We start from the raw sequence: 24,681 nt of genomic DNA, 5'->3' as shown, positions 1-24,681 counted from the left end.
GCAGGCTGGCAGCACAACAAACCTTGCCCATGCCTGATTCATTCAAAAAAATCCTCAGATTCTGGGCTTGAGAACATGTTCTAGCCAGGTGAACCAGCCTTATACACACATTCAAAGCGACATCTCCCAGTTGCCACCAAACCTCTATGAGCACAGGGGGTTTTCTTTTCTCTTGTACATAGAGACATTTGTATTCTGGTTTCAGCTTAGGGTTGCAAGAGGCCTGGTCCTGCTGCTCCGAACAGAGCTATACTGGAGGCTGCTGTGCTGCAGGGTACCTCGCTCACCCCGTCACAGCGCGTGCTCTCTGCTGCCCATCCCCACGGCAGATGGCAAGCGGCCGATCCCGACAGACTGCAGCAGGCTCCGGCAGCACCCGCAGGGAATCCAGCTTCACACAGATCTCTGCAGGTGAGCTCACATGAGAGCATGGCACAAAACGAGCACAGGAGCAAACTTCAGGTGGTTTAGCATCACCCACCAGCAGGCTGGGTGAGAAGGGCGTTTGTGGGAGCATGCTGACACAGGGCAGGCACTGCTTTCCCAGGCAGGGCAGCCTCCTCCCGGACCCATGCACTCCAATCCCCAGGTGACCAAAAGACCTTTGTTATCTGGGACAGTGCCACATGCCAGGGAGAAATCTCCTTGCAAAATTTGTCTCTTTGGCACAAGACTCATCTCATTCCTCTTTTTGTTGTGCATTTTTCCAAAATCCCAGTCCACTGGTACAACTCAAAAGGAACAAGGAAAAATCATCAGTCTTTCTGAGCCAGAGACCCCCTCTCCCCCTTGCGGGTAACCCGAAGGAAGGTATTACATTCCCATTCACCTGCCAGCTCGCCCAGGAGACGAGGAATTGCAGTCCTTTTATCTGTTACAGGCTTGTCTGAAATGCCTGGCATAACCCGTGCCTGTGCTAGTTAGGCTGTGCTGATGTTTCGCTGTTCAGAAGCAACCCTATAATAATTGACCCGGCTTTTCTGTGCTGCTGACACCACTTGGCATGGCCCCGCAGAAGGAAACACTGCGTTTGCACAATGCATAATTAAACTATGGAGCTAACTTCCACGGGAAGTTGTCGTGGCCAAGAATTTGTGACATTTCGGAAAGGAAGCAGGCATGTATACGGATAACAAGAATAGCCAGAGTTACGACAGCTAAATACCAATGTCCCTGTTGACAGTGCTAATGATATTGCAAGGCAGCATCCCGTTATTAGGGGTGATAAGTGTATCTAACTTGGGGCAGATCTGCCTTCTGCTGCACCTCCCTTGGCAGCATCCGCTTCTGGCCACCCCTCAGAGAGGACAGAGCTGCACAGACCCAATCCCACACATGCAATTCCCCTTCTAGTTTTTTTCTAACATGTTTCAAGAATATTATACGGTTTTATTTTGCTGTTGCTTGCACTGGATATAAAATTCTGCGCAACAGCAGCTTTCCAGAATTGTAAACCTGGTTTATGCTCAGGAATATTGTTCTGTGCAGGTGCAAGGTATCACTCACTCCCAAGCACTGCAGCTACTACAGACTGTGACAAGGAAGCTGCTCACAAATGGTCACGCAAAGGAAAACATCTGTTACAAACTAGCAGGTACACAGATCATCTGCAAATTGCACAGCTTGTGCCTGATTTTCCCCTTGCTTTGTTTAGCAACTCGCGGGGCTGCCACGCAGGATTTGGGACCCCCGTGGTGCAGAGAGGCAGCTGACGGTGCTGGAGGCAGCACAGAATCCGGCCAGGCACCCACCTGGCCCCACAGAAGACGTAGGTCATGCCACGGGGGTTATTTAACCCAGGTGCTCCTCGCTCAGCCACACACCCCTGCAGGAAGCGGGGAAGACAAGGCAGGGCATGGCAGGTCCCACCCAGCCTCGAGAAGCCCAGGTGGCAGGGCTTTGAGGGTGTTAGGTTCAGAAATGCAAGCGGGCTGGGTTGCCTTTGTTTTATTCCCGTGGTGCTGCTTTTTACTGTTAGCACTCCAGAAGGGCAGACTGTGCTTCAGCAGGCAGTGCCCCTTCCCCTTCAGCCAGCTCTCTGCCCCATACCTGCTTGCCCCCTGCACAGGCTCCGTGGCTGGCAGTGCTTTTTTTTTTTTTTTTGCCCCTTTTTTTTTTTTTTTTTTTTTTTTTTTGCCTCCACCTCACACACAAAAGATTTCCTGATCTCAGCTGGACCTTTACATCTGCTTTGTGTTACAGGGCTTAGATCAGGAAACAGAAGGATTCTGTTTCCATCAGGCAGGATCTCTGGTTGATCTCCAGCCAGCCTCAGGACTCAACCGCAGTTCCTAGCTTCACATGCGATGGTTAGAAAGGAGGATCCTCCCATGCCTCGTGGCACTGCCCTCCCGATTGCCTGCTGCCAGCGCTCCTACCTGTGTTGGGCTCAAACATCTCAGACACAGCCCACAGCTCTGGATGCGTCCAAAACCTTTCCACCTGCTCAGCCTCGCACAGGCTCTGCTCCCATCCATGGAAATCCTTCTCGCCTCCACCAGAGTGCCAAGGGTTCCATTTTGCATCTTTTTCTTTTAAAACACAATTTAACAATATTTATATGATCCTTACTCCTTGAGTAAAGCAAAGGGGGGCAGGAGGAGAGAACCCATCCCTGGTCCCACACTGCCATCACCTGCTTTGAACCGCACGATCCTGGAGCTCCTGCTCCCCTCAGTCAGATGCATCAACACCTTTGGCATGCGATTTATCATGTCAGAGGAGTTCACCACTTCTGGCACAGAGCAACAAGACTTATTAAGTCCTGGACACACACCTTAGCAATCGATGGGAATTTCAACTGTGACTTCATTGTGAAAGGGATCAAACCTTTTAAAATCCCATTCCTCAAACAGAGTGGTCTTGCACCCTGCAGGAGCCCCGTGTAAACACTGGGGCCTCATAAGTACCTGTGTGCGCTTCGGGGGGACAAGGGTCACTGCACACAGCCTGGCGAGACCCTGTGTGAAGCACCACGCAATCCTTGTCACCCAAAATTGGGGTCAAGGATGGCGAGCTCAGGCTGGAACTGGCTCAGAGAAAGGCTATCTACAGCATCAGAGCAAAGGTGGCCTTTTTACAAGAGTCAGCTGCTGGGAGGCCCTGACTTGTTAGTTTAAGAAAATGAAGGTGGAGAGGTGATAAAATTGTTCTCTCCTCATGTATCGGGAGGTTTAACATGAAGGAAGAGAAAGTGCTATTTAAGGTGAAAGGACAACATCAGCAAAAGGTCACAAACCATCCATGAATAAATTTAGGTGAGAAACTGGAATAAGGCTTTTCACTGTCCAAACAATTAGGAGGAAAGCCAGTGCAATAAGAAAGGGGTTTTTTCAGCCTAAGAAAGGGAAGAGAAGCTTGGTTGTCTGCAGTAGCAGGGAGCAGGATGCAATGGCTTGGAGGTAGTGCAAAAGCAGTGTTTGTTTTAAAGGAGCATTACTGCAGCCATGTAGACTGAGAAAGGTGGAGAGGCGAGGTGTGCTGGGAGAGCCAATCCATTTGTACAAGGTCAACTGATTTAATTGGAAAAACGTGACAAGTTTCAGACTTGGGCTTGACAGAGGGCAGTAAAAATCAAGGTAAATATAAATCAAAAGACTGTGAGAGTGCGCAGAGGCCAGCTGGCCAGCCCAAAGGCTGCATCCAGCCCCACCACTGAGTGCTGGGGGAAGAGAGGGCAGCCAGAGCAAGCATGGGCAGAAACTCCCCAGTGCCGAGCCAGCACCGGCTGTCCTGTAGCAGCCCACACAGAAATCCATATGGAAAATCATTAAACAATTACAACCTCTATCGGAAGAAGATCATCCTTGGAAGACGCTTCTCCAGAAACCTCTGTTTGCTGCTTTCAGATAAGCCCCTGCCCCATGGGAACAAGGGCCAGAACACGTTTCACAGATCAGCAAACACTGAACAAAGAGACCCAAGCAAACCAGGGGAGCAAAAAGAGCCAGCGCCACCCCACCACCTCCAGCTCCATGCATCCTCATGGGCCGGTAGTTGGTCATGCCAAAACACCAGCCTGTAGGCACGGCCCCAGCCACGCAGCCTCCCCAGCGAGCCCAGGGCCATGCGCCGCTTCCAGCAAAGGGAGGTTTTCCATAAAATAACCACTCGGTGCCAGCTCAGCGGTCTGGGAGAGGAAACAATCCACCTGAAAAAATTACCCAGCCAAAAAAGTAAGGTCTAACGCGCTGGCTGATTTAACACACAATTTTATCACTCCCTACAGACAGAAGCCTCTCTTATTTGGAAGGTGCTTAAGCACCTGATTTCGGTTAGGCCTAAATACTTCTCAAAAAGCTGGCCCTTCATGCAGAACCAAGATAATCTTTGAAGACACAGCAACTCACCCGGCTTTGCTAAATCAATCTCACTGTTATTTTATTCAGTGTAAAAAAAAGTTCCCAGGGATCACATTTCTACCAGAACTTGTTAACAATTTATAACTATCACCTTAATCGTTAAAAACAAACAATGGGAAAGAAAAATCATTAAATTAATCCCTGATCTGGAATCCCAGAAGAGAAAATGAATTATTTTCAAGACTGTAAGAATTAGAGGCCAGCCTTCCAGATCGTGTAAAAACACGAAGAGCAAGTGTATGCACACTCTGCCAGACAGCATCTAAGGCTGCTGGAGGAAGGCTTTTTTTTTTTTTTTTTTGTATTGCTTTGAAGCTCTTTGCTGTCATTCTCCAAGGAGCCTGGCAACCACATTGTGATAGAGCAAGGATGAGCCTTTTAAGCTTTCAGAGTTATTTCCGAAAGAGCACGGGCTGAGCTGAGCATTGCAGCTGATGTTCGGGAGCTTCTGGCTGTAGTGTGCTGAGTTCAGCCTGGGCACGCCGAGCAGAAGCACCGCTGGGACTGGGACCACAGCCTGCCACCCGTGGGCTTCTGAGGGGTTCCTAGGGAGGGCTGCCTCCCTGTGTCCAAGCTGAGCAGGCTCTATCTCCCTCAGCAAACTCAAAAATTAAGGCAGCAACACCTGTAGGAAACATGAGGAGCTTCTATTAGACCAGCTGATAGAGACAAAAAACAAGGACATACCTTGGATGCATGCTCTACGCCCATCTCACGAGATGCCAAGACAGCTTGTCAGGTGTGGGCTTTCTTCTTCTTTTCCCCATTTGGACTAATTAATGCATTAACTAACCTACAAAAGCCATAGATCACTACAATTATAACCTCACCACTGCTACAAATAAACAGCTATGTTAAACGGAGACAAAGCAGTGGAGGGACAGGCAGGGGAAACACTTCCACTACCTTACAGGGAAGGCAGTGGCAGGCCTGGCCATGAGACCCCACGTATGGGCTTGCCAACACCCAGCTTGCCGCCCGTGCACCCACAAGTAATTAATTGAGGGTGATAATGAGAAGGGATGGACTGAGGCAGGTAGGCAGGCTGGGGCAAGAGAACACGCTCCCCAGCTAACTGCTCACATGCAGTGCTGAACTTAGATGCTGCATGGTGAGGCTTGGAAGTTTCATGTTTTTCCCCCCGTTTGGCTGAAGGAAGATCCCTCTCCTTCAGCACAGCGATGCGCAGGGCTGAGCACAGCGCAGCCAGCCAGCAGCACCCAACAGAGGGCACTGACACGCTGACCGTGCCACCCACCTCTCCGGCCATCCCCACCAGCCCGGGCTTCTCCTCCCCGCCGCACCAGCGCTGACCTCCCCACTATCGAGCTCCCCATCGCGGTCCTGGTGGGGCTGCCACGTCCCCACCCAACACAAATCAACGGGGGCGTCACCTCTGTGGGGCGAGGACGGGAAGCGAACGTCCCAGCGCAGTGCCAAGGCGACTTCCTCGCCCTGCTGCCACAGCTCGGGCAGGCGGCCGCGAGGAAAGCTGGTGGAAAAACCTGGGCGGGGGGGGCGGGAAATGGGGGCCTTCACTTTTCAGGCTGTTAACTGTAATTAGCCTGGTTTCTGAGATGTAATTATCTTGCAATCTCAAAGCAAACACCCCGGAGGAAATTGCACAGTTAAAGACAGCATGGCATTAAAAATAAATTATGAGAGTCCTGCCCGCTATTGCTACGGATCTGTCAGCATTTTCACTCTAAAAGCCCCTGCTTGGGGGAGCTGCAATCACCCAGCTGTGACTTTCCATGCCAAACTGTCTGCCTAGACGTAGGATTGCGCCGCATCCCTGTTATGATGCAGAAATTAAAAACAATAACCCCCCTGATCAGGAGGCATTCAGCTTTGTCACAGTCCAATTACAAAATTGCCGCACTTTGGGGGTGGGGAGGTTGCTTTGTTTTGTTTTGTTTTCCCAGAGGAATTAAATTCCACAGGCTATTTAATACAGTGCACGAACAAAGCATGCTAGGTGTTTGGAAACAAGTCAGATGCTAGCAGATCACAATATTCCTTCCTCTCGCAGAAAGAGCTCCCAAGCCCGCTCTCCGCTGCCCTTTTTGTTGCTGTGTGAGCACCTTCCAGTATAAGGACCATGCTTCACGCCAGGGATTCATACTGGGAGGTGGAGGAACCCGACTACTGCAGTGAGTAGCAGGATCTCCCCAGCAGCGTGGGGCTCGTGCCTTGCTTGGGGCACTCCCTTGCTCAGCCCAGCCATCAGGGCTTTGCTTGGCCTTTGGCTCCATGGAGGTCACTGCTCTGCAATGCCTGGATGGGGAGCAGAGGCCGGGAGGAAGGGGGAACTAGCTGGGAATCAGGGCCAAGCTCCTCATGCAGCTACAGAGCATGAAATAAGGCTGCCAGAGAGGAGATGCAGTTCACTGTTGGCTTATTTCTAATTTTGGAGCATCTTTTCCATCCACTTCTGCTAGACAACATCAGCCCCAACTCAGGCTTGCCCTGAAGCCAGCAGAGCTGTATGATGGTTTAGGTCAGCAGAAGACCATACCAACATCATCCCAAAGGGCCTTTCCTCATGGCATCCTCTCCCACGGGCAAAGCTTCAGATCACAGCAAGGTGCAGGTGATCACAAGGGCCACTTGCCCCAGCCAACCCACGCTGCGTCACACGGAGAGAACACAGGTGGAAGCGGTACCTGAATGGCTTTCAGGCTGTAAGAGACACTAAAACCCCTCCTCAACATCTGCAGAGCACTGGGACTTGCCACCATTTCCAAACCACCATGCTCGTTACACAAAGCACCACTTCTCTCATTCTGCCGTAGCTGAGGCGGGCAAGGAACACCCAGAAACGTGCCGAACCCTGGTGCAATGTTCAAGATGGAGAAGAGAAGATCCAAAAGACCACTGCCTTGCCTTCCATCAGAAATACAGCTTCCCTGAGGACTCCTGCAAATGGGCTTTCTCCAGAGCCCTGCCTGCTGCTGTGGGTAATTAGCGGGTGCTTCTGGAGTACAAGACGCAACCACCGCAGGGCTTCATGCAGCTCTAGCAGCGCAGAGCCCCACTTAGCTAAATTCTCATACTTCTTACGGTACAAATCAATCCCACCGTCTCTCCTCTCCACATATCTCGTCACTCACAGGATGCAAAAGAAGAAGTCTGGAGAGCCCATTAAAAGCCACTCGACTGGAAAATAGTTTCTGGCCTAATTCTAGCACCAGGGTCTTAGCTGGGGAGAGAAATCTGACAGCAAGAGTGTATCTGCGGGGAGGAGGAGGCAGAGCTGTTAACTGCTTCACCAATCTAATGTATAGCACTCTCCAAGAGTAATTAATAATTAATATTCGTAGCCTGCTTAAATCTGTTGACTCTGTAAACCGCTGCCTCTCACTTAGAGGACTCTTGGCATGCTGAGACAAACTGAAGAACATCCCCCACGGAGAGGCTCAGCATAAACAAGAGCAACGGCAACTCCCAGCTACTCATCCCTAGTTTTAATCCCTCTGCTTCTGTTGTCCTCTTTATCTTCTTTAATTAAGCATAATGCCTTAGGAGCAGCTCTTACAGAGGTGGATGGAGAGTCCAGGATGACAGGGCCTGGGTCTCTGGTCACCACGAGGCTGCTACCAGTGCTCTCACAGGAGCAGTAAGGCCCTGGGTCGGCAGGGGACACTGAAGTCACCAAGTTCCATCCCCTTCAGAGAGTGTGATCAGTGCTCCTAGGCCACAGGCCACACACCGCATGCAGGAGCGAAGCCTTGCAGCACAGCACTGGAGGCTCTGGAGCAGCCGTTCCAACCAATCCTTTCTGCAGTGTTGCCCCTAATCCACTTTGTCCTCATTCAAAGCCACATATGTAAATCAGTTTCCCCTGCTCCCATCTTAATCTGAGTTTCAGCCATCAAAAGATGCCTGACATCGACACACAGCGGTCGCAGTATCTGTAGGGTCCAGGTCACACCAGTTGCAAATCAGCAGCAGGCTAATGAAACCAACCCATGAGTATCGGTAACTCCATACAGGTTACACGCGTTGAAAGGGAGGTGGAATGGAGCAGAACAGGTTTCCTTGGTGGCAATTCTAACTACTGAGGAACCTGATCTTCTACAGATGTCATAAACCAGAAGGGCTTGAAGTTTTGGACCAAGAAATAGGCACCTTTGAGAATCTATGCTATGGGATCACCCAAACTGCCCAAATTTTGTCTCAGTTCATCATCTCAGGGGCCAAGCTGAAACCCACTGAAATCATAGATCACTGTTTCTTTTGACTTTACACAAGACTTGAATTCCACCCTTAGCATTTTTTAATATCACATGTTGGGGGTAACAGACCATACACACATATGACTTGTTCTGTCACAGATCTGGGTCATTCATTATATGCGTATATTACTTGCTCTGCTGTATTCCAGGTTTGGTAGAACGTGAAAAGTTCCTTTTTCATTATAAGTAACATTATTCTATCATCTGTGTTATGTTTAATCACAGCTATGGTTTACTCTGGTGATAGTTTTCTAAGATACAGGGAATAGTTTAAATCAGTAAGGTGGAAAATGACACGAGTGACTTACTTTCCACATAAACTCCAAACTCTGTTTACTTAATCTGTATTCAACAAATACAATTCTATTGAAATTTGTTTTTCTTTCAAGAGTGCAATGGAAAAAGGACTGCTAGCTAGCATTCAGATGTGAGTACACCTAAAAATACCAATATCAGGAAACAATTATACAACTTTCCCTGAATTGAAAATTTGCATTTAGAAAGGAGGAAATATCCCCATAATTATTTTTCTGTTGCTTGCTATAAAAGCTAAGGACAGACAGCATGATTCTGTGGCTAATAAATACTGAGGGCACGGTTGTCCTGCAAAGTGGGTTTTTAGTAAGAAACCAAGCCATGTGAGGATGAACCATGGGAGAACGTTGCAATTTTTGCACTGTAGCCCAAAAGATCAGTATATTTGGGGAAAAGAAAGAAAGAAAGAAAGAAAGAAAGAAAGAAAGAAAGAAAGAAAGAAAGAAAGAAAGAAAGAAAGAAAGAAAAAGAAAATCTCTTTCCTGCCATTTGCCTCTCTGTGCATTTTGTCTTTACACTCTAAGCAAAAAGACCTTTCCTCTGGAGTCTCATAGTAAGCTATATAAGCTTATATAAGTTCTGGTTTTGACAAGATTTCGAAAACCGAAGGAAAAATTTAAAACACTGTTTTACTCATTTTAGTAAAAAGGAAAAAAAAAATCTTTAGGCTTTGAATGAAATACATTACTAAACTTAAAACTAAAATGCTTCATTTGGTCACCTAGCTTCTGTAAACATTTTTGTCAGGTTTCATAAAAAGGCACATGAGATTTGAAACTTGAAGTTCTCCATTTTAATTAGAACACATAATGGAAGGCTTCAAGGTCAAACAGGATCTTTTTGGTTAAAACCCCCTTCCTCTTTCCTTCCCTGAAATGGGCAAAATCCAAACAAATTCCTGAATGTTTCAGGGATGTCAAATTCTTGTGAGGGAGCCCACAGAAGAAGTGCTCACATTGAAAAATTTAACCCCCCACAACCTATTTTGAGTGTGTCAGAGAAGACCCAGCATGACCCAACTATCTGCTGGAGGATCCGACTGCTAAGGGTGCCAGGAGTTGCCTTCCTTGCACAGGCAATGGCACAGCACAGTGCTGGGCCCACCTTACAGCAGCTGAGTGTTGCCAGCTTAATTCCAGCCTTTCCTCTCTCATCTGTAAGATCCATTGTCAGAGCAAAAGCATCTCTTCCCATCCAGTCAACATGCACTTACAGGGAAAGCTGCTGGACTGTAACGCCAGGAGCAGGCCTAAGACACACCAAAGGCCGAGGGAGTGCAGGAAATGGCCGCCTCTTCTCTCATTCCTGCTGATGTTGCCATTAGCAGCTTCCCAGCGCTCACCGCTGCTAATCTCGACACCCAACAGCACTCCCTCATACCAATTCTTCACATAATCTCCGTTCCCTTTCTGTCCCCTCAGGTCCAAACCTACTGCAAGAGAGATGGAGCAAGCAGGGTTGGAGAGCACGAGACTCCTTCTGAGAGCAGGCCCACAGCCGGCAGCTCCGGACAACAACATCGATTTTGCTAATGACTGGAATAATGATGGCATTCTTGTTAGTAACAGTGGAGATAACAAGGCAAACACTAGTTGTAATTATTGTAAAATGTGCAGAAGGCAATTTAGAATAATAAATGTTTCGAATGCAGAGAGCACACGCGCGCACAAAAGAGCTCGCTGTAAGCTGGAGCGCTCCGTCTGCAGCGTACAAGGGCCTTCCTGATTGCATTGTCGGGAGGAATGAGTCCTCCTGTGGGCCTGAATTTAGCACTGCCACGTCCCCTGCCCCGTCGGGGTAAGTGGCACAGGATCTTCCACTTGGTGAGCTGCGAGGGTTCCTGCTGGCTTTTGGGCTGAAAACAAAAAACAAACAAAACAAAACAAAACAAAAAAATGGCTGTGAGAACCTTTCTTCACAGTGGAAGATGACGACTGCCTCCCAGGCACAGGTTCCCCCTCACCATAACACAAGTTATACCCAATCTGCAGTGCAACGTGAACCAAGGGCAGCAGTGAGAGATGAGGGGCTGGAAACGGACCCAAGGGAGGAGAAGGGTGGGGTTAAGAAGTGGGGCCCAGAGGATGAGCAAAGGGGAAGAGGAAGGCCAAGGAGAAGAAAAGGGCGTCTGGGAGACTCGTTTGAAAAGCTGAAGAATGCCTGCCAAAGCAAACAGTTGGACATGCAGGGCTCTACACGTCTCTGGTTAATTTTGACCATCTGGCATTTATTGAAATTGCCTCCCTTTGTGTTTTCTACGATGAAGTGGTTTTGTGTTCCTGCTTTCTCTCCCTCCTTTCTCCTCTTTCTCAGTGTGATGCGTAGCTTCTGTCCTTCCTCCCAGCTCACTCCACCCCGTGGCAACTCTCGAACAAGGAACACAAGTGTGGGAATGGCTCTGAGGAGGGTGCCAGGGATGGGGAGCAAGCATGGGGACAGCCACAGTCCAGAGGCACTGCCCTCCCCACTGCCCCTCAGGTGACATACCTCGCCTCCCCTGACTCCCAGCCCATGACAGCAGCAGACTGCGGGGAAAAATGGGAAGAAAAATAAGAGCAGAAGTTTAGGAGAAGAACTCAGCCACAGAAAAGCAGGGAGAAAAACCTTTAAAAAGGTGCAATTGCGAAGTGATGACAGGCTGGTGGAACGGAATTAGCAGAGAGGAGGGCTCTGCTCACGTCCTTCTTTCCCTGAACTGCTGTGTGATTAGAAATAAGCCAAAAGAGCCATTTTGTAGGGAACTTTGCCATGAGCTGCACTCCTGCAACAAGGGCGAGAGACTGAAATAATCAACATTTTCAGCAGAACAGAAATGCAAACATCCAAATTCACATTTTAACTGACAGTTTCAGTCAAAATACATCACCCTGACGTTCTTCAATCAGAAAAGATTTGCCGACTCCTTTCTCTGCATAGCCTGCAGTCCCAGGCCAGATTATACAGCCACAATTCCATAGCTTAGATTTCTTGTAAGTCAGCAAGAAACCTCTTAGGCTCCTGGTGCGCTCCCCAGCCTAATGCAAGGGGGGTTTCTCCCAGTAGTTCCTCAGGAAGCCTATCCCAGTGAAAAGAATGAAAGCATCACAACCGCAAGGCTGGGGGAACGTCTCCTTTGCTCTATGCAGACTCCAAACACTTCAGACGGAACATCGCTCATTGCAAGACCTTCTTCCTCCCCAGCGAACGCGCCCCGCCGCTTTGCATGCTGCTGCGGTGTTCCCAGTGGCCACGACGCTCACAGGCTCACACACGCTCCAAGGACTGCAGGCAGGAGCTCAGCGGCTCTGCTGGCACAAATTAGCGGAGCTGAAACTTTAGATCAGTGACAGAGAGTCTGCCTCCTGGGAGCAGTAAATTGCGATGCTGGTCCCCAAAGACCCTCCTTGCCATTAAGTGATTAATGAATTCATTAACACCTCTAAGAACACAGGAAATATGACACAGACAGCCTGCCTAGGCTTTGCAAAGGTTTTTTTCTTCCCTTTTAGGAACAGCAGAGAATAGTGACTAATTAAGCTATACGGCCCACGGCAGTACTACTACGTTTATCCAGTGGGGATGAGTGGAGAGGTGAGATCCTCCATCTCATGTTCCAATCAGCTTTCATTTGACCCATAATGAGATGCTAAAAGAAGGAGCTTATTGCTGTTATAAACCTTCCCTTTGAAAGACAAAAAAAAAAAAAAAAAAAAAAAAAAAAGGACTTACTGTAATGGTTTTAAATGACTTTCCCAGCATACCCAGTTCAAGAGTGGAATGGTCTCAGGGGATGGCTGGAGAAACCATCAAGGCTGGGAGAGGAGGAGGAATTGTTCAATGGCCTCCTCAAGACCTACAGTTCTGGAGGAAATTCTTCACTGTAAGGTTGGTGAGGCACTGGAATAATTTGCCAAGGTAAGTTGTGGATGCCCCATTCCTTGAGGTGTTCAAAGCCAGGCTGGATGGGACTTTGGCCAACCTGATCCAGTGTGTGGCATCACTGCCCCTGGCAGGAGGGTTGGAGCTAAATGATCTTTAAGGCCCCTTCCAACCCGAGCCATGCTATGATACTATGATACACAGGGCCTTAATTCTTGTCTCCTGTGTGACACAAGGCACAAGGTTACCTCCCACCATACACCAGCAGGACCTCCCAGTGCTCCAGTTGCTACCATACAGTGGATGTGACCATCCCTCCCTGTGCAGCGATGACAAGTGCCTCTCGGCCCACCAACACCACGGATGGGTTTCCCAGCTCTGGGTTCCTACTGAGCTGAGTTTTCCGGTGGTTTCACCCCATCAGCCACGGCTGGAGAGGTCCCACCAGCAGGCAGGCAGGGGGAGCTGCCCCATGCAGGAAGGGACACCTGCGTTACCCACTCTGAGGGGACAAATCTTCACTTCTCCTGGGCTTGCTTGCACCCATGGGCTCTACTGCTGCAGAGAAGGTGGGATGCACCTCTACAGCCACCAATCAGTACAGAAATGCCTCTCCATAACCCAAGTGGGACAACTCTCCTTCACCCCAAATGGCACAGAAGCACCGAGGCTGGCTTTCACCGTGGCCTTCAGCATCCTGCAAGACCTGCCTTGGGATCATGGCCTTGGGTTGCATCACCCTTCAGCTCTGGCATGGCTGAGGCTGCCTGTGGGGAGCCACAGGAGTCCAAGGGGAAAAGTGATGCTTGGTACCTAAGTCTTTGTATCCTTTCTACATAAACAGAGTGGTGGGGAGCCACCACGTTCTCCTGCTGTGGGCAGGTATCAGGACGTGGGGAAGTTTGAAATGGTGGAGAATCAGGCCCAAAAGACAACTCACTTTCAAAGACAGATAGTAAATTGGAGGGAGTTCAGAGAAAGCCACTAAGAAGATTAAAGGGCAGGAGGTATTGATTTACGTAGGAAGATCAAAAGAGCTATATTTGTATATAGTAGTTTAGCTAAGTGATGACTAAGTGTTTAAAGGGAAGAGTTTGAAGGACATAAACCGAGCGAGGGACCATTACGGTGAGCACAGTGAAGAGAGCTTAACAGGAGCATTAGAGTGAAAGAAAAGGAAGGAAAAAATGGGAAACCTCAGCTGCCTGCTTGCTTCTCTTGGCAGGGAGATGCTGACAGCAACGCTGACACTGAGATTTGGCAAACCAGCTTACCAAGGCATTTCAGGGCCCATCCTGCACTTCTTTCCCTGCCCGCTGCAGCCCCGCTGCCAGCGCAGCCCGCACCATGCCACGGCAGTCAGGGCACATGGGAAGGCTCTCAAGTGGGCTCCAACCACCATGGCACACTCAGCACCCTTCAGCTTGGCAATACTGAGGCACCGTGGACAAATTCTGAACCATGGGAGACCTGTGGCTGCCCTAAGTCCAAGCAAACCAGAAACAGGGCAGCTGTATGTCCTAAATCCACTTCTGAGCACTCCACTGTCCTGCTCCATGCAAAACAAGGTCTACAGATCTCTTCCCACCTTTAAACTTAAACACTGTTGGAGCTATTGCGTCTTGTCCAGAATTAGCGTCTGTAAAGCATTAACCCCAGTACGTCACGAAACCAAACCCATCCACATGATCTGGTGAGATCCCAGCTGGCAGGGACCTGCTGCCCGACCCCGCTCCCTCACACTGCCCTCTCCTAACAGAGCTGTGCAGAATTTGCAGTGGTAGGGCTGGGACCACGGCCAGAATACCCAAAGCTGTTCTGTTCCTTGGGATAATTCAGATCCACGTGAGAAAAAGTCAGCTGAAGTGACTAAAAAGTGACCTACCTTGGCCTCCCTCTGTGGGCTCGAGCTGACAGATGTCTCAGCAGAGCTTCCAAGAAGAGCAAGGGCCAGGAGCATTCCAGAGAGCAGTGCCCTGGAAAGGCTCCATGGTGAGGATCGTTCCTCCAGCAAGGATCTCAGCAAACACGTCTTCCCCTTCCTGGGGGAGTCTGACAGCAAGCCCCGTGCTGAAAAGGCACGAGGGCGTGCAGGACGTGAGTCAGGGTGGACCTGGAGGCCAGATGTTTCATTGGCCATACACACAGCTGAATTTTTAAGCTACCTCATAGTCTGGTATCTGCTTACTGTGCTAAAGACTGCAGCTGCCCATCGTAGCAACACATAACTAACCCTTTAGAGAAAGCATTTCCTATCCTGACGGTGAAGAGAGGGGAAAGATAAGTCAGACAAAGAGAATCTGATAAGGCAGCATGATTGAATTGCTCTGCCACTGCCAGGGATATCCTGAAAACTTGATGGCCTCACTTCATAGTCCAAAAACACCAACAAAAAGCTTTTGCTCTCAGATCGGCAGGGTTCTCCAGGCAGTTTAGATCAATGCCAACACTGCTCCCTGTCCACACCATTTGGCATTTTATCCGCCATTTGCTGGAGTGATACTCTTGGCTGCGAACATTTATAGACAGCAGAAAGCGAGGTCATGTAATGAGGACAGGGCAGGTTGCAGAGGAGGGTAAATGAGATCAGATACAAGGGGCAGGATTCATAGCCTGTTAGAGAACCACTAAATACATTTGTATCTCCCTGACCTACCAGCTGTCAGTCTGCCCCGATCAACAGCCCCTTGATCTGTGTGACCAAGCAGATCCAAGAGGATAAACCTCCCTACGTGGATGAAGCAGGTGACGTGACACACGAGCAGATTTGTTCAGCGGTGTGCAGTCCCTCAGCCATAAGCTGGTCACCCCCAGTCTACACCGCCTACTTACATTACTGCCGTGTGGAGAAATATGTTCTGATGCAACCAAATGCAAGAGGATGCCTCTGGGAACAACGCATGCAAATTACAGCTACTTACAATGGAAGAGATTACCTCAGAAAGCACCAGCTCCACTGAGGACTGCAGATGCTTTCCATGGAATAAGTGAATATTCATCCAAGCAAGGACAGGAACCAGGTTTTCTCTGGCTATTTGCATCTGCTCCTTCTTTCACTCCCCATTTTGTCCCTCCTTAACTCCCTCTTTTACCCCCATTTACATGATTCCTTATGAAAAAAACAACACGCCTGACTTTAACAAAAGTGTAGCACAGCTCTGCATTTGCAGAGCTTTTCCAGGGGATATGTGAATGTCTTAGGCAGGAAAAACAACTGTGTCTACTTGAGCAACCTCATGGACCACTTGGAGACAGGGCACATCAACATGTCCCCTCCCAGGAGAGCTGTGGGGCTGTGGGCAGGTTAACTGTAGGTTTGGGTTCAATACCAGTTGCTCGACCCTACAAATGCACGAAATAACTCGGGGTTGGCCGAGCAGGATGCATGGGTGACAGCAACGCCCCGTGGGGCTGCTGCAGAGCCACCACGTGCAAGCAGCTCGCCTTCTCCCACCACCTGCTCCCTCCCAGCCTGTGCCCCATCCCTCGGTGCCCAGCCAGGGGAAACACCAATGGGCTTTCAACTGGAGGCCACCCAAAAGTCTGAGAGCTGGAAAAACTAACAGATGAGCTCGGTTTGTTGGAGAGATGCTTAGGAGATCACAAGATGTCTAGACATCTTAAACATGGAAATTTCCTAGGTTGCAGGGGACTTCCCAGGGCTTTGACAAAGACGTGGTGAGATTCAATGCCTGGAAGTTCAGGTCAGATAAATCCCAAAATACAGTGCAATTTCCCAGCAGGGAGGGAACCCGAACACTGGAGGACCTTGCAAGGGTGTGGGCCCTCATCGTTTGACATCTTTAGCGTAGCAGGAGATAACTTTTGAGCAGCTAGGCTTTATTCCAGCTCCTGGGAGAAAGCCCAAGCCCCAGGGTTGGAGGGAGTGGGACTGGATGGCGCAGGGCATACCTCTGGCCCGGGAACCCGTGCGTGCCCCTGCTCGCTTCCTCCTTCCTCGAGCCATGACAAGAACAGGAAATTCTGCGTTATCTGCTGCTAAGCCTTGAAGCTCCTCACTGAGCCGATAGCTGTAGTCAAATCTCATTCTCCAAGACCTCAGCTGGTCGCCTGCAGACATAAGGAAGGAATTCATTTATTTATTTTCCTCCTCCAGGCTCATTTGGCCAGACAGATGTTGCTTGCTATTTCTTTTTCTCACCTTCCTCTGAATCATCCACAATTAGCTGTGGCCGGAGGCACCACACTGGAGGTGCAGCCCAGCCTCTGCAGAAGTGGGGAGTGGGGCCACTGGTTTTGCTCTATCATTAACCCTTTTGGGTTCATTTGTTGCCATCTCACCTGGCCAGTTACCCAGACAGCACCTGCTCTAATGAGGGTCATAAACACAGAGCTTCAATAACTCTGCTGTGCAGAGTTCTCAACCTGCACAGCAGACACTCTGGGCTCTCAACTGGTATCACCATTCAGAGCCTTACAAGGCTGCCTAAATAAACATATGCAAGAGTTTAAATTCCATGTCCCCCCTGCCCTGTCCCCTGAAAAACTCTTTGATGACTAAGCCCATTAGGGGAGGAGCAAATCTCCTCGAAATGTCACAGCTGATCTCCGCTGACCTTATCAAAGTGCAGGATCAATACACTGACCCATCAGAGTTGGAAACCTTAAGCAAAAGCTGAAGAGAAGCAATTAAAGCAGAATTTCAAGAATGGGAGTGGGGGCGTCGAAATATCCCATTATGCCTCTGGAAACTGAAAAACAAATGAGCCAAAAGTAACCACGATGCTTAGAATTATCATATACATAATTAGTATTTGATAAAGCAGGAAATACAACATAACATCCATTCATCATGCTGACAGCTGCAAAACCATATTGCAAAGCTCTTACGTGTTAGTGGTGTGTGTATGCACCTTCAGCACTGCAGGTACGAGTCCAAATTGCCAGCTCAGGAGCTAATGTGCCACAGGCTCCATGGGATCCTAGCAGCAAATCCTGGAGAACAGTTCTGCGATGCATGGCAGCAGCATAAGGAGGTGACCGTGTGCTCTTGACTACCTGGATCTGAAGGATGGAGGGGCATCAATAAAAGTCCAGGGACAGCTGACAGCTTCCAGTGAGCCTGTGACTTCAGGCACCCTAGAAAACCAAACCAATATTCCTGAAATTTGGAACTTAACCACCTACACCATCACATTACTACAACAGTCTTTACTGTGGTTTTGAACCCTGGGCCATTTATGACCATTTCAAATGACTCCTTGTCCCTTCCTGGGAGATGGCAAGGCAATTTAAAAACTGCTTTGGAAGAGGAGTAGGGGCAGGCGACGGGGAACGGCCCTGGGTGCCCAAACAGATGCAGCCAAAGGATTTGTGGTCAGAAAAGTGACAACTCCTCAGCTCCTACAAACCATAAAGCAGCGCCTCCACCACCGGATGCCTGGTCCCCATCAGATGGTATTTTCAGAGAAACTTGCTGTTAACCTTTCTGCAAAGAGGGCTATTAGCAAGGCAGAGGGCCTGGGGTGCAAAAAGAAGCTATGGTTTCATGGGGAAGAATTGAAAGGAGCAGATGATAGAGAAAACACTAAATGAAAACAAAGAGAAGGGGTTTAAAATGTAAATAACTTGTAGGAGTGGTGGCTTTCTCTGGAACAACTCACTCTACAAGGGCTTTGCCCAAAAGAGGAAGATATTTTTTCTTCTCTTCATAGATATTTTTAAGATTTACCTTCCCTCACAAGGGTGAACACGAGCCATTTGCAAGCAACTCAGCGACAAAACAGGAAGAAATCAACTTCTGCCTCGCCTGACAAAAATAGCCAAGTGCCTGATGGCGAAACCACACACCCATCATTGCTCTGCCTGGCTGGAACGGAGCTGTGCCTGAGCCTCCCGCTGCGTGCGCTGATCGCCAGATTGTTAACTTGGGATAGGTCCCTGTCCATCTGTCGAGTCAGAATTATTCCACTTGAAAAACACTGAAAATTCCCTGGAGTACAGCAACTGTCCCAATTCCCACGTGAGCTGTCTCACCGTCAGCCACAAGCTGCTCGGAGGAACGGGAAGGTCTCTGGTCCCAGCCCTTCCTCCTTCCCTCCCTTTTTATTTGCAGATAAAACCACCACCTCTACTTTCAACAACATTCTTGTCTGGCCAGCCCTTCATAAATTCACCTCATTAACCCGACATAAGGCAGGATCCTCAGCTCTCTGGCTGCTGACCTTTTTCTGGGACAAAAAGAGCACTGTGAACATTCTCTTTTGGAGGGAATCAAAAAAAGCAATCAAAGAAAGTCTCTGCTGTCCTGGGAAATTTTCTGTGCACTGGGAGTCTCATCAAACCAGGGGAAAGAAAGCAATAGCAAATTTAACAGTGCCATCCATAGCAGACACAGATGGCTGCAGTTCCTAAATAAGCATTACATTAGTACAAAGGAGAGAGAAAAAAAATTAAAGGAAGAAAGAAAAAATATAACAGCTGTATCTTAAGCCTGGGGGCTGATGCTAAATCTATGTTTGTAGATGCTCTCAGCACTGGCAATAAAAGTCAAGTTGCTCCTACGTTAAAGGGGCACTGCCGAGTGCTTTACGTACAGCCCTCCTTCATTCGGTGGGCATCCCTCAGCTGCCCCACTGCCTGGGACCCGTGCTGGAATGGGAGGACATGGGGGGGCAAAGGGAGAAAGCAGTGGGAAAAGCATTAATATTTAAAGCAGCATTTTGCACTGCTCTGAATGGGGTATTGTGATTAAAAAAAATCAATAGCATGCAATGGCTTTCACTATGCTGACAGAAAGATCATTTGCCCTCTTGTCACTGCTGTCAAGCTAAGACCACGGCTAAAACAACTTCCCCAGTGCATGTCCTATCGTTCTGCTGGGCAGGCAAAATGGAGGCAGAAGAACTGGGGATCTCGACTAGAAATCCTGACTCGTCCGAAGTGGGGGAGGTCACCGGTGCCTCAGGAGCTCAGGCGAGCACGGTGAGGTTCAGACAAAGCTTTGTTCTCAGCCCAGGGCTGTTGGGAGATTTTTCTCCACGATCTGGAAGGCAAAACATGAGCTTGCTGCCAGCAAAGATCACAGTTGACACAAATATTGGAGGAGCAGTAAATGATGACACGAGCGAGCTGGTTACAGTAGGCAGGCTGTGTTGGCAGATACATGGGCTGACTACAAATGGCCTTTCAAATATCCACACGCCAGGCTGGACCTGAGAAATAAAAACACAAACGGGTGCACTTACAAGGCATGCCACGGGCAACAGGCAGGTCAGGGAGAGCTGCTGGGTGTAAAGGGATGACCCAGCTCCCCAAGGATGGTGTACAAGGACACAGTGGGCAAGGAGACCCCTCCGATGCCCCAGGCCTGGGCCACCTGGTCTCTGTGCTGCTGCACGTGTCCGAGCCACAGAGAATTCAGGCACGTGCTTAAGAAAAGGGTTTTCCCAGCTGAGCATCTTTGTCCCCACGCAGCACCCAGGCAGCTCCCCAGCGATGCTCCAGCTCTTTGTGACGGAGGCCACCTAAATAACTGAGATGACCAGAACATCGAGCTCAAATGACACACGTATTGGCCTTCAGGGGAAGATGTTTCTTGTCATCTCACACGTCGGTTGTTTCTCTCCTCTGCTTTTCAAAAGCAGCCAGTCAGCTTTCATTCCTGCTATTGTTCCCATTAGTCGATGACAAAGTGCAAAATTTCTCATCTCTGCCGCGTCAAAGCTGTGTTATCTTTCACCTCCTTCCCCTGAATTCCTTCCATCCGTTACTGAGATGGGTTCACACTGAGCCAGGGGAAGAAAGCCTGCAAAATCCAAGCACAGGGAAGAGACAGGACCTGCATTCCTGGAGGCAGTCCTCAGCTGAGTGTCTGCGAGCCAGGAGAGCACATCAGACAGCTCAAAGCCACATCCATGCTTGGGCCTGGGCAACGTTTTTTATCACATTATTTTTTTTTTTATCACACTGCATTATAACATTCACATTCTCTAAGATACTTGGGTGCTTCAGCAAGCCCTCGTTCCCCTCCTTGGCTACACCATTGCTCATGAATGGATTTTTTTTTTTTTTTTTTTTTTTTGCTATCATCTTTCCTCTTTCTCTACGAAGTAGCTTTGCTGATTAATTATCACCTTTGGGATGGCTCGTAGAGCACAAGCTTTGAGGCAGAGGAGTTGAAAGGCTGGCATCACACAAGCAGGCCAGGTTTGGCTGCTACTGCCAGAGCTGCCTGGGGATTTCCCATTCGGAGCACGCTGAGTTCTGGCAAAGGAAATGGTTCACCTGGACACGTCGGTATCAACACGCTCCTGATTCCAGACAAAAATATGACCCAGGTGTTTTGATAACATCAAAACATTATGTTTCATTATTTTGAGGGCATGGAATAGTTTGATTTTCGTTTTAAAACAAGTTTGCACTTAGAAGCTTTTTTTTATATTCCAATTGCCTTTAAATGCCAAAAAAATCGACTCAAAATATGTAAACAAATTTTAAAAGGTTTCGCAGGGATATTTCAGAACAAAAAATACATTTAAATTAAACTCTGCAATTTTGCCGTGAAATGGAAAATATGCTTCTTGCTCAGCTCCAGACATTAACATAGCACCTCGATGGGATTTAGTATGATTGAGGGAACCCACCCAGGCGCGACAGAGCCCTGGGCTGGTGTGGGCTGTGAGAGGGGACGTGAAAATGCAGGCTGAGCTGGGAGAGCAGAAAGGCAGAAGGACCAGGCGAGAGCAGCGCTGTCGGCCAGGGGAATGTGAATTTGTGGCGCCAGGTGGGGTGTCTGCACGTGGGCCAGCTTTCAGTGTCCAGAAATGTGAATGGAGGAACCGCCAGAGAAGGAAATTTCAGAGCATGCATTTCAAGGGCATTCCACTGGATCACTGGATTATTTTTAATCCCATCAATTAGCTAAAAAAAAAAAAAAAAAAAAAAAGAAAAGAAAACAGATTTCCTTTCCCTCCCTCCAAAGCAGACTTCCCGTTGTGTCAGTGCAGAGCGGCACTGAGGAGCTCTTGGTGGCATCACGATCTGCAAGCATCATCTTCATCAGCCCAAGCTGCTCTGAACTCTGATGGTCACCAGAGAAAGTGCATCAGTGCTTAGTGGATGGCTGGGATAAAAGGCATAGCCATGCTCTAAAGCACATTAATTGCTTATTAATTACCCCATTAATCACGGTGACACCTTTGTCTGCATTCCCAGAGGCACACTTGCAGTTAGCTGGGACTGTCACACTGCTTTGTGTAAACGGAGTGAGCTTTGCTCCCTTGCTCCAGACCCTCCTGGGTAAAGGGTAAAAAGAAAAGAAAACAAAACAATTAATAGTAATAACAACAAATAGAAATCAACCCACGTGTTACAGAGTATCCCAAGAGCAGCAGGGCAGGCCCTGGTACAGTGCAGGCAGTAGGAAACATACCCTTCAGTGGCAATGGGCAGAGCAAGAAAACGCACGGCACAGAGGAATTAATTGGAGCGATGTTCTGAAGTCCTCAAAGCTTGGAATTTAGGCCGCAGTTTGCAAAGCCAGCATCAGACCAGGCCAACCAGCACCAAACAGAGAAAACAGGAGGCTGAGGAGAGTCACTCAGGCTACATCCTCAGCAAGGGCAGCTCTCGGCGTCCTACCAAGACACGAGCGGGTCTGGCAGGAGAGGCCCTGCACAGCCAGAGCCAAGCAGAGCAGCCTGAGGAGAAGGACATGGCTCAGGCATTGCTGCAAATGCCGCACACCCTGGGCTGACAGCAGTGGAAAAGCCTCCTCTAAGGCCAGCCGGGCTGCCGGCTCACGGAGCACATCCAGGGCTTTGCTGCAGCTTCTTCCCACAGGCAACTGCAAGTTACCATTAAATCACAGAAAGCTGTAAACCAATCACCAGGGAAAATTTCTGTTCCATCACCGGTGCTTTTTCTTTATTTTATTATTTATAGCACACTCTGATTTCCAGCAACTTTTTTTATTATAAAAAAAAAATTATTTTCTTTGTCTGAAAATTGATATAAAAAGAAATCCATCTCTCAGCCGTCATTTCTCTTAATGATGTTTACATCAGCAGATGGGGAAAAAATCACTTTTTAAACAGAATTTATTACCCGCTGACCCAAAGCTTTACCATACATCACTGTGGTTTCAGAAAGTTAGTTTCCACAGCAACATGATGTAACTCTCCAGCGTGTCTGCGAGCTGCCAGTGTTAACTCTTGCAGCCCTACTCCTGTGCTGTATCTTTTGTAAGAGGGTATCTTGGCCACGTCGGCTGTCACTGGAAGACCTCAGAGTTGGTTAGAAGGGAAAGCTCAGGCGCAGGAACCCTGTGCAGATAGGGCCACCTGAATTCCCTTGTTTGGTGAGATACCAAGTCAGCTGCAAGCCAGTGTGAATGCCTGCTGGTGTCCCGAGCAGAGCGAGCAGCTCTGGGCACAGCCAGCACCCGCTGGGCACCAGCAGCACTGAAGGAAGGATGCCTGGAGATGCTGGCACAGGACACTGAAAGCGAGCACCATCATCTGCCCCACCAGCAGGAACCCAAGCCTTGTATCAGGTCCTCGTCCGTCCCATCTGCTCCAGTGCTAAGCCAAGGCTGCTGAGGAAATCAGGGAGGGAAAAACAATACAGGCATGGGGGCACTTCGGATGCAGCAAGGAGACCCTGGGGACTTCAAGTGAAGATGGACGAGTGGGCACAGCTTCACTTTAGACTTCAGGAATGGATTGTGAATTCCTCTGGGACTGAGCAACTGGGGTTTGTCTCTGTCCTGTGGTTCTCTTCTGCAGCTTGGTGTGGAAATTCCCAGAGACCAGACACGCTGGCTATCTGTCCACATGTACACAAGCATCTCCCGAGGTCTGCCAGACAGCAGAGACCAGCAGGCCAAAGGGAATGAGCCCAAAGCAATAAGCACCACCGCCTCGTGGAAGGGACGGTCTTGGGCAGCACAAGGCACCCCTCAGGTCTCTGCTCCTCCCAGGATCTCTGCTCCGAGATCCATCCTTTGGTCCCACAGAAATGGCCATGCTCCAGCCACAAGTGGCTTTAGCAAAGCTGGCTACTTAGCAATCAAGGCCGAGCTCCAACAGAGACAGTTGCACCTATCACTGCATTTATTGATTGCCGGGATGTTGATAAACAATTGATTTTTTTCTGCAAATGTCACCTGGAAGGAGTTTTATACTTCTCTCTACAGGGAGCAAGCAATTGCAAGAGCCTAACAAACACACGGAAAGCAAACTCCCTTCCGCTCGGCAGCAACGGCCGAGTAACAGAAATAAGTTGCTTCTACTGGGATTTCAGAGTCTACTGTGGTGGGAAATGGGAAAAGCATTTACTCCAGTGTTCTCCTCAGACACCAGAAAGTCACTTGGGCACCTTGTAAAAGGAATCAAACATCTACAGGCCCTTGGCGTGAGCTCAGAGCAGCACTGCCCCACCTGGTGGGGGACACTCGTCGATTATGGAGCATGCCCCTGGTAGACCACAGGCTGCAGGGACGAATGCTGTGGGGGCTGTGGGAGGCAGGTGGCAATGCACAGAGACAAAGGGTGCAAGGCAGAGAGCAGCCCCTTATATGAGCCATGTTATAGCACTGGACACAAAGCTGTTGAGAAGAAAAAACCACCAATGTCAAAATGAAGAGAGGACAATGCAGGCGGGATGTTTCTCCATGCATTAGTGGCCAAGGCAGCACAATTACAAATGAACAACTCAAACCAATTAGGCAATTAACCGAGGAGACAATCCCAAGGATGCCGACAAGGGTAACGTAAGCATCAGCATTCTCATGAGACAGCTGGGAAGAGGGAAAGGTTTTCATTTTGCAGTTCTGGAGGCAGCTTAGCAGCCCGGACAAAGGCAGGTGCCCTTGCAGCGCAGGCTCCGGCCACGTGCACTGTGCAGACCCTGAGGGTATCGCTCATGCTTGACTCCCCTGCCAGGCC

The 24,681-nt window shown here is 49.1% G+C and overlaps 1 long non-coding RNA gene across 1 annotated transcript; it reads right to left on the bottom strand.

The window, feature by feature from the left end:
• Window positions 1-201: 201 nt before the first annotated feature.
• On the bottom strand, window positions 202-24,300 carry LOC118171659. Its single transcript, XR_004753307.1, has 10 exons — window positions 22,481-24,300; window positions 22,167-22,371; window positions 21,912-22,029; window positions 20,112-20,540; window positions 16,935-19,947; window positions 16,685-16,843; window positions 15,709-15,881; window positions 14,658-14,842; window positions 1,752-5,154; window positions 202-405 (listed from the first exon to the last, which is right to left on the bottom strand). It is a non-coding gene; the product is annotated as an uncharacterized LOC118171659 (long non-coding RNA).
• Window positions 24,301-24,681: the final 381 nt, after the last annotated feature.

Source organism: Oxyura jamaicensis, chromosome 9 (assembly GCF_011077185.1).
Source record: "Oxyura jamaicensis isolate SHBP4307 breed ruddy duck chromosome 9, BPBGC_Ojam_1.0, whole genome shotgun sequence".
In the NCBI taxonomy this organism is placed as follows: Eukaryota; Metazoa; Chordata; class Aves; order Anseriformes; family Anatidae; genus Oxyura; species Oxyura jamaicensis.
This window is presented reverse-complemented; position numbering and strand designations above follow the sequence as displayed.